Genomic DNA, 14,176 nt, shown 5'->3' on the forward strand with positions numbered 1-14,176 from the left:
ATTCTTTGCTAAATTGGATTTAAAAAATATTTTCGGAACGGATAAAATTTCTTAAGCTTTTCGGGTGGATGATATTTGTAAAATCTTCTTTTCTCTGGCTTTAGATAACGATGAAAAAAATAATTTAAAATTTTTTTTCTTGAAAATATGCGTAATTATCTCAAGAAGTACTTCGCTTACTTTTCCTTCCATTGTAATAGAGTGAACGAGCTTCAATGTGCATTTTTCATGGCAAAACCTCTTCTTGGAAGCCATTTGTAATCGCTTGCTTCTTTGTTGCATTATGTTGAATATTAAAAATCATGTCGTTTATTTGCTAATTTATTGTGAGTTCTTAGGGGTTACTCTCTTGTTAAAGGCTTCTACTGAATCCCTAACGTAGGAGCGGTTGGTTTCTGTCCCTACCGCTGTAATGCCTTGAAAATATATAGTTTGCTGCGTTCAGTTTGAATGCCTTATGTTCGTCACGAGAGAAGGTGGACTGAGAAATGTGTTTCTAGGCAATAACTAGTTATTTTTGTTGCAAATAGACGTTTATTCTTGCTACCATGCGACGATTGGCGTGGATTTCATTTTTAGCGTAGAGCTCTACGCCCAAAGAGTGGAAATGGCGAGTGCATGAGGAAAGTTTATTTTTGAAAGTTCATCAAATGACAAATTCCAATCTCAGTTGAGTAGTTTCTTTGGTTGACGCAGTGAAACAGTTGAAAACTCTACGATATTCCGTTCCTATGGGTGAAATAGAGACTTAAAATTAAAAACGAAGCATGATCATATTTCCACGCGCCAATTTTCAATAATAATTTATGTTTTAACTATTGTTGATTATTTATTTTGGTAGCCGTTGATTGTAAGACGTATGCCGACGTTTTTGGCAATGTGAGACTGTTTATACGTAGAAGATAGACGTCACTCCCTGAATATTCATGCCAGAAACATGGTAAGTTTGGATGAAAGGTGAAATACTTTTTTATCCATACTGAAATACAAAGATATGTTACGAGTCCATCCATTTTACCGCTAAGGCGTTAAGTCTTCATGTCAACGCTTAGAGAGGAAAATATCGAAATTATTTTACGAAATATAAGCAGAGGAAAGGCGTAATAGTTTCCTAATGCTGTCAGATTAACTTTTGCAATTGTTATTCCGTGGTTATTATGTATGTAAGGTTGCGGCGTCGGCGGTATTGTTGGCGTGGGTGGCGGGAGTTGGACGCTTCTTCTTGCCATGGCTCGCCGCGTTGATATCCGTTGGGAGGCGAGGCGGGAGATTGGTGGCCGGAGTTTGGCGGCCGCGGAGGGCGCGCCTGGCGGCGAGGGGAAGAGGCCCCGCGGTCTCCGCCACGCACTGCCCCCGACGAGAGAGGCTATCGGCTCTTCGGGAAACTTCGCCTTCTCCCATCCCCCTAACATCATTCTCTTTCCCTTCCTGCCTGTACCCCTTTTCTCTTTTATCATTCACACATTCCCCCCTTTCTTTCTCTCATATTTTCTCTCGTTCTGCCCGCGATTCGAACTTGTTCTCGTAGAAAAATTCCCCCCTCGGATGCTCTGTTGACTTTTCATAATCTGCCATAATCTTTTCTTCACTGTTCACCGCCATATCTGTTCGGCGCTGAATAATAACCTCAAATGGTTAATAGTATTTTTACTTTTTATGTTAGAGATACAGATGTGTTTGATTCGAGTAATGTGTGAAGTTATGATCAATAATAATATTTTATTGCAATGGAGCGTGGATGGCAACCGTCTTTCAGCCTTTACTCTACCGGTCGGATTCGTAATTCTTTGTTCTCACCCATGTTAGATTTTGAACTTTCCCGTCTTCGTTTCTCATCTTCTTTGACATTGGTAAGGAGGAAATACGCCAAAAAGAAATTAAAAATTTTAGCTACATTAATGTGTTTGAAAACCGTGTTTCGTTTTCGTTTCGTTTTTCTCTACACTTTGCGTCATGCACAATCAGGATATCCTTATTTTGCTCAATATTGAATTGTATTTCCTGATTCGGATGTTTCTCATAAGGCCATCCACTTTTGCTCTCCATCCCATCCTGGCTGCAACCTCTCTTCATTCATTCTCACCTTCCTCTCTCTATCTTTCGCATTCTCCTTTTATTTACACCTTCGTCAATACCGCTCGCAATACCGGCTTCCTCCTCTCTCCCGTTCTGCGTTTCCACCATCATCTTCCTCCATTTTCTTTTCATTTCGCTCCAAAGAGGAAGAGAAAAGCGCCAAAGAGAAATGAGATAAATGCATTAAATAATTATGAATGCAAAATTCTCTTCGTATTTACGCTCTTTATGTGGCTTCCATCGGCGCAGTTATCTGATCGGCTGCTCACAATATTATTTTATTAAAAATTGTCGCATTTCCTTGATGCTCAGTGGACTTTTCGTGCCCAGCCATATTCTGTTGTTCAATTTGCGGCGCTGAGTAATGACCTCAAACGGTTAATGGTATTTTTGCTTTTTAAGTTAGAGATAGAGATGTATTCGATCCGAGTAAGTGGTGAAGTTATGAATAATATCGTTATTTTATTGTAATTGAGCGTGGATGGTAACTCTCTTTCGGCCTAAAATTTATCCCGGTCGGTGACAGTAGCTGGAATACTAATTGGTGCTGACATGAAATACCACCTGATGTGAGAACGGAGATATCCGCGGTGTTCGATAAAATTCCTCATTTTCGGTTACTACCGCGTTGATTGCTGTGGCGAAGGCGACAACTTCGTTGACCTGAAGGTGCTGGAAGTTGTGTCAGAGGAATTGTTGTCTTCGTCACAGAAACCGACGCGGTAGTGACCGAAAATAAAGAATTTCAATAGTGACTGATAATGACTTGATTGGAGAACCTGTGAGTGATTTGTTATCCGTGGAAGTATCGAATGAAAGTTCCTTTTTATTCTACTGCTCATTTGATGATTTCAAAGCTATTGAAAGTCTTTGAATATGTAGTTGGAAATCCAAGCACTATTGGAATGTAAAGAAAAAGGGTGTAAATTATGAATTGAATCTCGTTAGCATCGTGTTTTAGTAGTCAACATCGTTGTCTTGACCATCAGAATCCTAGTTCGAATTTTCTATAGGGTTTCGGATTTCCTTGCTGGCAGAAAGTCCAAGCACCCTTGGAATGGTAAAAATGGGTGAAAATTAAAAATTTGAACTCGTTAGTAGCCCTTTGTCTTAGCAGTCGTCATCCCTGCCTTGATCATCAGAACCTCAGTTCTAATTTTTCGTTCATTTCGGATTTCCTTGCTAGTTAGAAGTCCTAGCACCCTTGGAATGTAAAAAAATTGGGTGAAAAATGAAAATTCAAACTCGTTAGTAGCCCTGTGTCTTAGCATCCTTGCATTGACCATCGGGACCTCAGTTCAAAGTTTTCATTTCGTTTGGGATTTCCTTCCTTAATAATAATATAGGTATGCTAAGTACCTACCCTTTGAACGTAAAAAATGGGTGGAAATTAAAAATTGGAACTCGTTAGCAGCCTTGTCTTAGCCACCATCAGTTCTTTAGTTTGAATTTTTCAATTCTTTTCGGATTTCCATCCAGTTCCCTCCATTTTCGCATCATGGGACTTCGTTCATATCCTTCCCCTTCCACCCTCACCCCTCATCCGCTAGCCCTATACCCTTTTTCTCCCTCCCTTCCTCCCTCTCCTCTCCTTGTCCATAATCTATTTTATTCCCTCCACTTCGGCACCACCAGAAGACCCTTGCCCTTCCTCCCTAAAGGGTTAGAAGTGGTTTCGAGGTTGCGTGAAAGGGCGCTTGCGAGCGACTCCCCCTTCCCTCCGTCGGTGAGCCATCGCCTTTGCTCTCCTATATGCCGATACCACCACTAAACACAAAACCCTACGCGTGTGTGGAGAAGATGGGCTCTTTTTTTTCAACCCCGGCGCCCTCTTTCCAATGGACCCAAGCGTGTGCCGTGCTCGTGTCCTAGGCGCACGCCTTCTCTCTTCCCCGCCAACCTTTTACCCTTTTTATGTCCATAGCTCCTTATTATGCCGCCGCCTTTGGGCTACCTGTATCCCGCGGAAATGGTCCGGGCTTAGTATTCGTCGTTTCCTCGCCGTGTTCGGGTCGCGGTTGTGCGCGGCTTGCGCCATAAATTTTTCGGCACGTGGAGTCGGGCATCATTTGAATGGAGTCTGCCCGTGCCACTAGTGGCATCATTCGAGCTACGACCGAAGTTGCGGTTGTAAATAGACGTGACTGCTAAGTGTAACTGATTCAGGCCTGATATAGTGGAATCTCGACGTATTGAAATTAATGGCAGTTGCACTTTTCCACAATAATGTAATGCGTACCATTAAATTATATCCGTAAGTATGTGCGTACCATTAAAATTTACGAAGAAACTACCTTTCATTTCAAGACATGACTTCTGTCAACAACAATCCCCTCAACATGACTAAATCAGGCATCACTGTTGGATGAACTATCATGCTAACTGTAACTAACTAACTTATTAACTATTGGTACTGACTATACCCGCATGACTTCATTTTGTTCTATCAAAGGACAATAGTGAGTATGTCTCTTTGCCGCTTAAACTATTGAAGCCACTATCTCAGCCAGGCCTGTCTTAAGTACTGATTTCAGTCCGCCAGGTCCTTTCAGCGTAACTGCACTATTTGGCATTGGCTTCGGATAACTTTCGTTTCCATGGTGTAATATTCTTTTCGAATCAGGGAAAAATATTGTTGAAATACTGAGTGATGCATCGGCGAAAAATTTTCATCTATTTCGAAAGACAGATCAAGCTACATCTCAAAGATCAATTTGTTTGTGTCATTTAGAGTATTTACTCCAAATGTCAAACCTATTCACGTGCATGCATACCTGCCCTTCTGAGCTACAATTTTTGGGGTGCTCCTATAATTGCGAATTTCTATGTTTAATTGTTTGTAAGAATCATCGAATTTCTCATTGACTTAGTAGCCATTCTTAATTTTTTTCATGCTCCAGTTTGCTACGTGGCGAATGTAGTTTGGGTTTTCCTGCTTGCAACAAGAAACCCGTGTTTGCGTTCAAATTTGTCCGTGATACAACACGGTGGAGGAATGAGTTACATCCTCCCCTAAGCGATGTTGTCCTTTCACTGTTTTCAATGGATTTCAATCATCTTGATGGAATTTTTACCTTGATCCGTAGCTCCGTTGTACAGCGATATCTTTCATCTAAGAGTTTGCTCACGTTATCTGTTTATGCTCTCATATAATTTTTTCTCTATAATAATGATCAAAAGTTCCGGCTATATGAGTGATTTTATGCACCTGTGCTGTGTCGAATAACCATCTGGTACTTGTTCATATTTTTACTCAGGTTTTATCTCATATACTCCTTTGAAGTTTTCTGATTCCTGGAAGAAATAACTAAAGTGTTTACGAGACGTATGAATATGCATACCATGCAATGAGTTGAAAGGATATTTTCGAATATCGGTGGAATATTTTCCCCCGAAAAAGGTGGAAATCGTCTAAAACTTGGTAGGTTTACTGCTAAGAACCTTTGTCGGAATAACAGAAAAGTAACCCACACCCATGAAAATTTTTCCCAAAATGCTCTACATACCTCGACCAGTATTTTTACATCGATTGCTTTGGATGCAGCTATGACTGCATTGTTGCATATGCGTGTGTTTTTAAATATACATTTTTGGCAGAGAGCTGTGGTATCATTTGTATTGGAAACGTCTTTTTTCAATGATGGGCGTGGTTGAATTTTAAGTCTATGAAAAGTTTAAGTTGTATTTTCCATTTAATGTCATCACTCGTTTTTTATTCGTTGGAAATGATCAGCAGATTAAACGATTAGCACGATCAGGTAATGGACTTACCTTAGGGGTGGACGATAACCTGGCCTCGGAGTTTGCGTGCTCTTATCTAGAAACGTAAAGTTGACAACAGTTTCGCGTCTATCTGGCGGATTTACAGGACATTTCCTCCTCTCCGCGCTTGTTAGAGATAATAGCAACATACTCGTATGATCCTTACAGGAAGTAGAAATCTCGGCTTCCATGGAATACTTCGCTGTTTAATGAATTAGATATAATATTTTAACTATTCTTAAAATTATTGGATATTAAACGTTTTCAAAAACAAATATTTACGAGATGTGTAAAGATGTCAGACAAAAAAATTACTGGGTTATCATAAAAGAATGCGATTTTTAACATGGTTACGGAATTACCTACAGTTTATGTTTTCCATTTTATTTCGGCATTGTCGTCTCAATCACAAGTATCTCACAAGTTCCTTAAGCTGTGCAGGTGAGTCAAACTCACCCAAACCAGCCAGTTTTATGAAAGGAAATTAAAAATGGCGCATCTGTACCTTAGACAGTGTAAAGTGACATTTATGTGAAGAAGGATACGTGTGTCTTTTGATTTTGACAAGATTTATAAAAACATTAGAACATTTAATAAATAAATGCAATTATTGGATATTTTTTTTTAAATCAGCCGTTGCACAAAGCCAATCTCCCTCAATTCTCCGTCCGTTCCGATTCGAGAGAAAATGGCGGTCGAGATTGGCGCTGCGCGACCGTTCGCTTGGCGTCGCAGCGTCGTGGATCCAAGTTCGCGCCAAATTTACCTCGTCACGCCCCAGCCGCGCGCAAGAATCGGGCGCCGCCGATAATTACCCGGCGCGGACACGTGTGTGCATGCGATTTGGCGGCGGACAGACCGACCGCGGCGCCCGCAGGAGTGTTTAATTAATCGCCGGCAAAGAGGATTTTCACCGTGATACCACTGCCACTGCTACTTTTTCGCACTAATTACCTCTTGCTGCTGATCTGCTCTCGATTATAATTTGTGAAGTGACGACTGATACGGTTTATGTCCTGTATTTTGCGGCGCATCCGTGGTAACCAGAGGTGTAGATCATGACACACTGCTGTAAACAAATGAATATTTACTGTCTTTGGTTTCTCCCCTTTGGAAATGAAAACTACTGTATGCTCATTGAGAATGTAGATGTTGTTTACGTTTAGGAGAGAATGAAGATATCTGATCTCTTGTAAAAAAAGTTATGTGCCCCGGGTAGACTTAAACGTGAATGTAAACGGATAAAATATTTTTTTAAAGTCATGAATGATCATATTAGGAAGTCTCGAATACGAAACGGAAAATTGATGTATAAGTTTTGTATATCCTCATCAATTGTATGGTATGGTATTTGGAGAAGGCTACATACAGCTTAGGGCATTTTCACCGCAGGGAAGGGTGGAGAGAAACCCGGCGTCGGCATTAGCCTGCTATTAACAAAAGACTAAAAGGACCCCGGCTCAATGTCCCATGTAGTCCTCATCGAATTCCATTTTAGTTTGAATTTCTTGCTGATTATTTATCCCAATGGAATTTCTGCCGTTTATGTATGAATCACCCCCTTGATCTAGCCTTTAATTTTAGATTATAATGCATCACTGCATTTTTCCAAGCATATGGCGAAATTTAAATTAGGTTTAAATATTTATTTATGATTATGGGTTATCATTTAGAGATATTTGGCGCTTAGAACTGGTAAATCAATCGGGAAGATTTCGAGAAAGAGTCGGCGAATATATCACCCGGGTATTAGGTGATACTTTTGTCCAGTATTGGGGGACTTACTCTTACGGGGGGTAAACGGCGTTATCGTGAGACTTTGCGAAGGGTGAGGAGGGAAAAAAGAGTCATTGCAATTGTGCATGGTGTGTTAGTGTGAGCGTGATTGATTGAAAAGGAAGAGATGGGGCGAATTGGTATCGGGTACACATTCTCCCCGTCAGGGTAACTACACTGAAACTACACCCTCGTGCGTATGTACACTGGGGCGTTCTGCTCTTCGCGCGTTCACAAACTCTTCTACACTTTGATTCGTATGAGGGTGAGTGAATTGATTGTGGGTTGGCAGGGAAGGGATTAGGGTAGAGTGGACACGAAACGAGGGGAATGGGAGCAATAGTCAGAAAAGGGTGGCGTACGCGTAATATGTAACTGGGCTAAGTCACCGGGCTGCTGTGGAAATTTGCTATCAATTACGAGGGCTAATTGTGATTTCGAGGAAGAACCTGTTACCGTTGCAGTCACAGTTTTATTTACTTTCTGTTTGTTAGTTTTTTTTTTAATTCCATAAGTTGAAAATGGTGTTAGAGGCTAGATTGTTAGGGAAACGAGGGAGGGGAAGGAAAAGAATAGGATTTTAGATAGATTAAAATGGAGTAGGCCTTTCAGTGAATTGAAGAAGGCAGTGCTGGAAGGAAAGGGAGGCTCCAAGATCACTTCTTTACTACTCCATCGAAACCTACCTTAATCGGTAGAATACTATAATAATAAGAGGTTGATTTACGGGAAAATATTGTTCTTTGACCATAACATACAGTCATCATCAACATATACCATAATCTTCTGGTACTACATGTGATGAATTTCAAATGAAATGTTACTATAACTAAATTATTTAGTAAAAACCTTTAGAGTTTTGGTATTCACGAGTGAAATATACGAGATTTATCAAAGATAACAGAGAATGAGCAAAGAACTAGCAACAATTTATTTCTTGACATTTTAAACAGCAATTCATTTTTGAACAAATTATAGCGTTTTCGCCACGTACCGTGAGTCCTATTACTCCTTACCCCAGGCAATATCCTTGCGTTCCCTTGGAAGCGTAGATTGTCGCATTTGTGCTCGGGGGAAGAGATTGGAAAAAGGAGAGACCACGCGCTTAATTGGATTAAATTTGTGCGTTTGTCGCCCCCATCTGATCGTGTGGATCTTGGCCGGCACGAGGACCTCGGACGACGTCCGTCCATTCTACCCACGGACGCCTCTGTCCAGGGCGGGAGGTTGCGGTTCGTTTTGTGTGTTTCCCGGTGGACGCCGGAGGGGTGTCAGGGACATTGCTCGGTCGGTTTGGGAGGCGATGATGTGTCGGTCGTCTGGGGGGGAGGTGTCCAATGAGAGAATTTGACTCTGCCTGCGAATACCCTCCTACTTCAGGGAATGCATCGCTTCTGCTCGGACACTCATTTCCCTGACTTGTTTAAAACTTCATTTATCGTTCTGAATAAGGTAACAATGTTTTAAATTAGAAATTTCATCGTTAGGGACCGTAAATTATATATCTACTTATCTCTGGTAATCCATGTGTTCGCTAGGAAGTATGCGGTTGTCGCATTCATGCTGGGGGTAAGAGATCGGAAAAAAAGTCTTCAGTCGCGTGGTTGGATTTTAGAGTGGAATCATTAGCATATTTTTTTAAATAATTGCTCACATACAACATTTCTGCCAATTTACAGTGACGCAATGACAAACATGAAATATAAACGTGAACAATCAAAAAACAGAGTGAAGGCTAACAATAGTAAATAATAAAAATACAAGACTCGTGGAAAGGGAGGTAGAGAATGAGGTTTATTTATTCAACGAACTATTGGACATGGCGAGATTGACAAGTGAGTTTAAGGGCAGAGAAAACGGATCGATATTACATCTTTATTACAAGATAACATTTGATCATTATATCATATCAGAATTGTCAGTTTCTCGATTTTGAAATTTTTCCTGTTTCATAGTACGTGTAAGTATGAGAAGTAATTTGTTGAGAAATGTATATTGTGTTAAGGTAGGAAATTTCAAGATGGTGGTGTTTGAGCTTTAAACAAGTATTACAAAAAAACAAAAATATCGACCAGGTAAGCGAAATTGATGCGTCCTCACAATTTTGCGACTTTTGCATTCTCGTCTCTTTCTCTTGTGTCATGCTGAATACCTGGATTACCAATTTTTGTCGGAAAGCATAGGGTATTTATTGGTCCTGTGTGGTCGTTCACTGCATGTCAGCAGAGGGTTACTTTATTCATTAAATTGTATGTTGATATTTTATGCGCATATATTGAAATTTCGTTTATGTGTTCTCAAAAGAAGCAATGCTTGTTAAATTTTATTTTGTTTTTTAATGATTTAATACGACGACAGTCGTGCCTTCATCGGGCTCGATGTTCAAATCGACTGCCTAGTGGTCCCGGTCGGAAGAAAACTTTTAGTTATAATTTTTTCGATGATACATCACGGTGCTAAACATGAGGTTTATCTGTCGTAGTTAACACGGAATGAATTTCACTTTTACCCGCCCTTCCTCCAATAGCTTTTTCAAGTTCGTGTTTTTCCATTCCTTCACCCTGAGTTTTCCCACATTGGTAGGGACATTAGGTCGATGTTCTAAGTGAACACTCTTCATTCAGAAATGAAATCATAAAATTTATCATCGCATGTCCGTAAGATTTATGGGACTGCGTTTTTTGTCAAAGTCGGCATCTTCCTCTTGAACTTTACATTTTAAATTCTAATTTCTTTGTGTTTTCGCTGCAATTGCTTGGCACATCCAAGAATTCCTCGTGCTACCTAGATTTTAAAAGAAATTGTCGCTAGGCGCTATGGAAGATGAGTTTGACTTTCATTGATATTGATATTTTTTGTGTTATATGTTTCCTCTACACAACGGCATTCTCTGTTTCCATTAAGCGCAAGTTTTATTTTAATTTCATTCACTTTCAAAAAAACCTGTTTTCTGCCACTATTCAGTCGGTAAACTTGATTGTTATCGTGATCTACATTGCAATTTTTTTTTCTCCAGAGCCATCGTCACTAGCACTAGATGAGTCTTCGGTTACTTAATGGAGATTTCGCAGTCATAAATTGCAAAATTCTTCTTCTCTGGGATGGAATGTGTCCGCTAGGACGTCTATTCATATTTCAGTAATAAAATTTCCGTTATGAAAAAAATCAAAAAAGGAGTACTTAAGTGTTTCTTGTTCATCGTTTTCGAAGATAATTTCCCTTCGTAATAACTCTCGGAATGAATTACTTCAGAAATCTACCGTGTTCAATTCCTAGTCAGGGTTCGAGCCGGGAAAGGAGACATTTTTCTTCCATCTCAATACCTTTGGGAATTGCTTATTTTCCGACTTTTAGTTTGGCAAAGGTAGTGTTTCTCCTTTGTCGGCAACTTAGCTCTTCGTCCTTAAAAATAAGTGGCTGTCTTCGGTTGTAGCAAATCTTGGTATCTAAAAACATGACGATGATTCAACTTTATTAATTGGAAATGTGCACCTTCACCATCATCAGTACCGGTTGTCTCACCATTCCCTGATATTTTTAATATGCTCCGAGTAACTTATTTAAATCCCTCTAATCAGTATATTGGGATGCAAAATTAGATTGCTTTAGTCGGTGGGCCGCAAGTTGTTTCATTCCCCATTATTTGGCTTCATGATAGTCATTAGGTGGCTAATAATTTGATTGTTCTATACCGGTAGATTTTTTATTTTATTGTAAATGTTTTGTTTTATTATCAATTTCAGTGTTGCTCTTCTATCATTTTACTTCTATGCCTCTTGAGACAAAGACATGACGTTTTCCGGCTAGAATGGACTCTTTTTCCCCGTCGACCGAACAGAAGAAAGATTTTTTCTCTTCTTAATAAGCTAAGAAATATGAGACTTTCCCTTAATCGTCGCAGCGAACAAAAGGTAGAGGCAAAAAGAACTTAGGTAGGCGTCAAAAGTCGGCAACGAAAGAGGAGAAGGCAGTTATTCGACTGCCAACGGCTTTCCGTGCGTCCCCTCCCCGCAAAGCGACTTGTCGACTGTCGAGTGATTCCAGATCACCAAATCCAGACGCTAGGGCGCCTAGTCTTTGTTTTCGTCGGCTGATAAACACATATAGGTTCGTTTCCTCTTAGCGCGCTGCGTCAATTCTACTACAAACTTCTGATTTCGTTCCTCTTCCGTTCAAACGAGTGGTGTCTAACTACACAGGAGTTAACCGCTTTCAAAATGATGACCATTGGCGATCGTTACTCAGTTTGAATTCAGTCTCTGTCTTGATGTCGTGTGGTGTGTTTGTTCCGAGTGTAATCTGGTGAAGGCTTCGTTTCCTTTGCTGTTGTGCAGTGTTTTTAAAGACATCGAAAAGAGGTAAATAATTTACTTGTGTTTGAGTTAGGATCCCATTCAGGTATAGTTTTTCCTTCCGTATTGATGGCTGCTGTTTTTCTCCGTATGTTAAAACTTGTGAAATTTTCAGGACTTGTGAATGGATTTGTGAATCCAGAGTTAACGCATCTTGCCCGTGCGGTATTCCAAGTGCAGTGGTCTGTAACTATTCCTGCCGGAAACTTGAGGGTGTGGTTCGTGGATATATTTGGTGAGATTACACTATTTTAATTTAGTTGGCTAGTATCAACTATTGTCGGAAATACTGGTATTTCTTCTGGTTTGACCTCAAGATATTTTTACACGCACTTCGTGTAATTTTTACTCTTAGAATTTGTTGTAGAGTATTGAAGAGTATTTTTTTCGGAGTCTGCTTTGCTTCAACGTAAATGCGAATGTTCCCACCCTTGCTGTTGAAACTTTATCATTGCTTTAGTATCAGTTGTAAGTATGTAATTCTGTAGAATATATTATGTCATATTCCCCATTCAAAAATAAAAGGTAGTTACTCTTTTCCACAACTATTTAATGCGTACGATAGCTATTAACTTGTACCAGATGATGGCTCTGTGAGCCTAAACGCGTCATACGCATTAAATAATCGTGGAAAAGTTAAACTACCTTTCATTTCAAAGTGTCGAACTTCCACTGCATTACCCGGGAATTGGTTGAACTGATTTTTCCCCCCATTTATTTACCTGATTTTGTCTGGTGGAATACGCGAACTCTGTCAGCAATTAGTACTTCCGTTCGCTCTTCTTATCCTTCCTCGCCACGAGTCGTATGACTCGATTCAGCGTCTCGGGACCGCATGCTAGCATTCCTATCCTCTTCGCGTGCTCTCAGGGAAGGGATCCAAGAGTGTCGAGCCGAGTCACTGCGGCCGATTCTCTTCCCCGAGTGTGCACGTCACGATACATTCAGCTCGCGACACCTCTTCACGTCTCCCGCCAACGGGCCCACCCCTCGTCTTAATTTCAAAACCCCTACTCACACTCATCCCGTAATCCTGCCTACATTCCCGTCAGCCACGCGGGACCAATTCCACTCGTGCATTCCACGCGGTAAATAATTCAAAACTATTGGACTGCTTTTTCGTTTCGGGGGTGATGTATGTAAGGATGGGCGTAGCCCCTCGAGTCGAGGTTTGGTTAGTCCCAGGGCAGGTGTGACTCCTGCTGTTTTTCCATCTCCTTCCTTCCCTCCTCTCGACAACTCCCTGTGCTTCCATTCCTCTCCTCCTCCTTGTCTTTCCCCTGTCCGTCCCATCCGCTCTGTCTCTTACTCTTCTTTCTTCTTCTTCTTCTTCTTCTCCCATCCCCAAACCGCGCCCATCACCACTTCGGTCCTCTTCCGACGCCGACTCCCTTTCATTTGTTTAATCCCGGAGGTATGAGAATTTTATGGTCAGGGAGTCCCCCTCTTGTCTGTCGTCCACGCCTCTCTCCTCCTCCAGTGTTCCTGCTTGGGGGCGAAGGAATTCTTCTCAAGAGCTACAGCGGTTTAATTCCGCGATTGTTAAAATGATTAACGCCCTCTCTCCCTTCCCTCTCTCTATACGAGAGATAGGAAACCCGTTTGGTCTGGTTTCTTTTCGTCTAACTGCCCTCGTCTTTGAACTTCTCGTAATCTCCCTTCTCTTTCGTTCTAGCGTAGTTAAGGTACTTCTTCCCTCGGATGACCTATCGGTTGATATCATTCCCATTTACGGTGTTCATTCCGTACGACTGCGGGTGCTTATTCTGTTCAACCCGGTGTGGATTCCTTAATAAGTCTCTCGCCGTCCGTAGTGGAATTCGAAAAATACTCGGCTCAAGTGAACAAGATGATGAGTGAAATAGTTTATGTAAATTCGCTGCATTCTGCGGGTGCTCTTTTGTAAGAAATATTCTAAATTAATCAATGATTTACTGCGTAAAAGTTGTCTGGGAACCAACAATTTAGATGCTAATTAAAGTTGTGATCGTTTGATGTTATACATGAACAGTTGAGTGATATCCAGGCTATGTAAATGCCTACCGTGTCTACTGCAATTAAATAGCGAAGCGTTGTCGCCAATGCTTGTCTAATTATCTCATTATAAACAAGATATGTTTTTTTCAACGCCTTTATGTCGTCAGAAGTTGTTTCTTATTGTTGCCATTAAGAAAAATATGCTTTTATGATGAGCGTCTCGATTGCGTGAG

At 40.8% G+C, this 14,176-nt stretch overlaps 1 protein-coding gene across 5 annotated transcripts in view; it reads left to right on the forward strand.

Annotated features, from left to right (window-relative positions):
• Positions 1 to 14,176, forward strand: part of LOC124163208 (zinc finger homeobox protein 3) — a 141,377-nt gene that overhangs the window by 14,731 nt on the left and 112,470 nt on the right. The window contains exons 1-2 of one of the 5 annotated variants that reach the window (XM_046539942.1): positions 11,901 to 11,972; positions 12,082 to 12,201. The exons of the other annotated variants lie outside the window; for them this stretch is intronic. The gene's annotated coding sequence lies outside the window, so the exon portion shown is untranslated. Of the gene's footprint in view, positions 1 to 11,900; positions 11,973 to 12,081; positions 12,202 to 14,176 lie in introns of those variants that run through there. 5 annotated transcript variants of the gene reach the window in all.

The sequence above is a fragment of the Ischnura elegans genome, chromosome 8 (assembly GCF_921293095.1).
Source record: "Ischnura elegans chromosome 8, ioIscEleg1.1, whole genome shotgun sequence".
In the NCBI taxonomy this organism is placed as follows: Eukaryota; Metazoa; Arthropoda; class Insecta; order Odonata; family Coenagrionidae; genus Ischnura; species Ischnura elegans.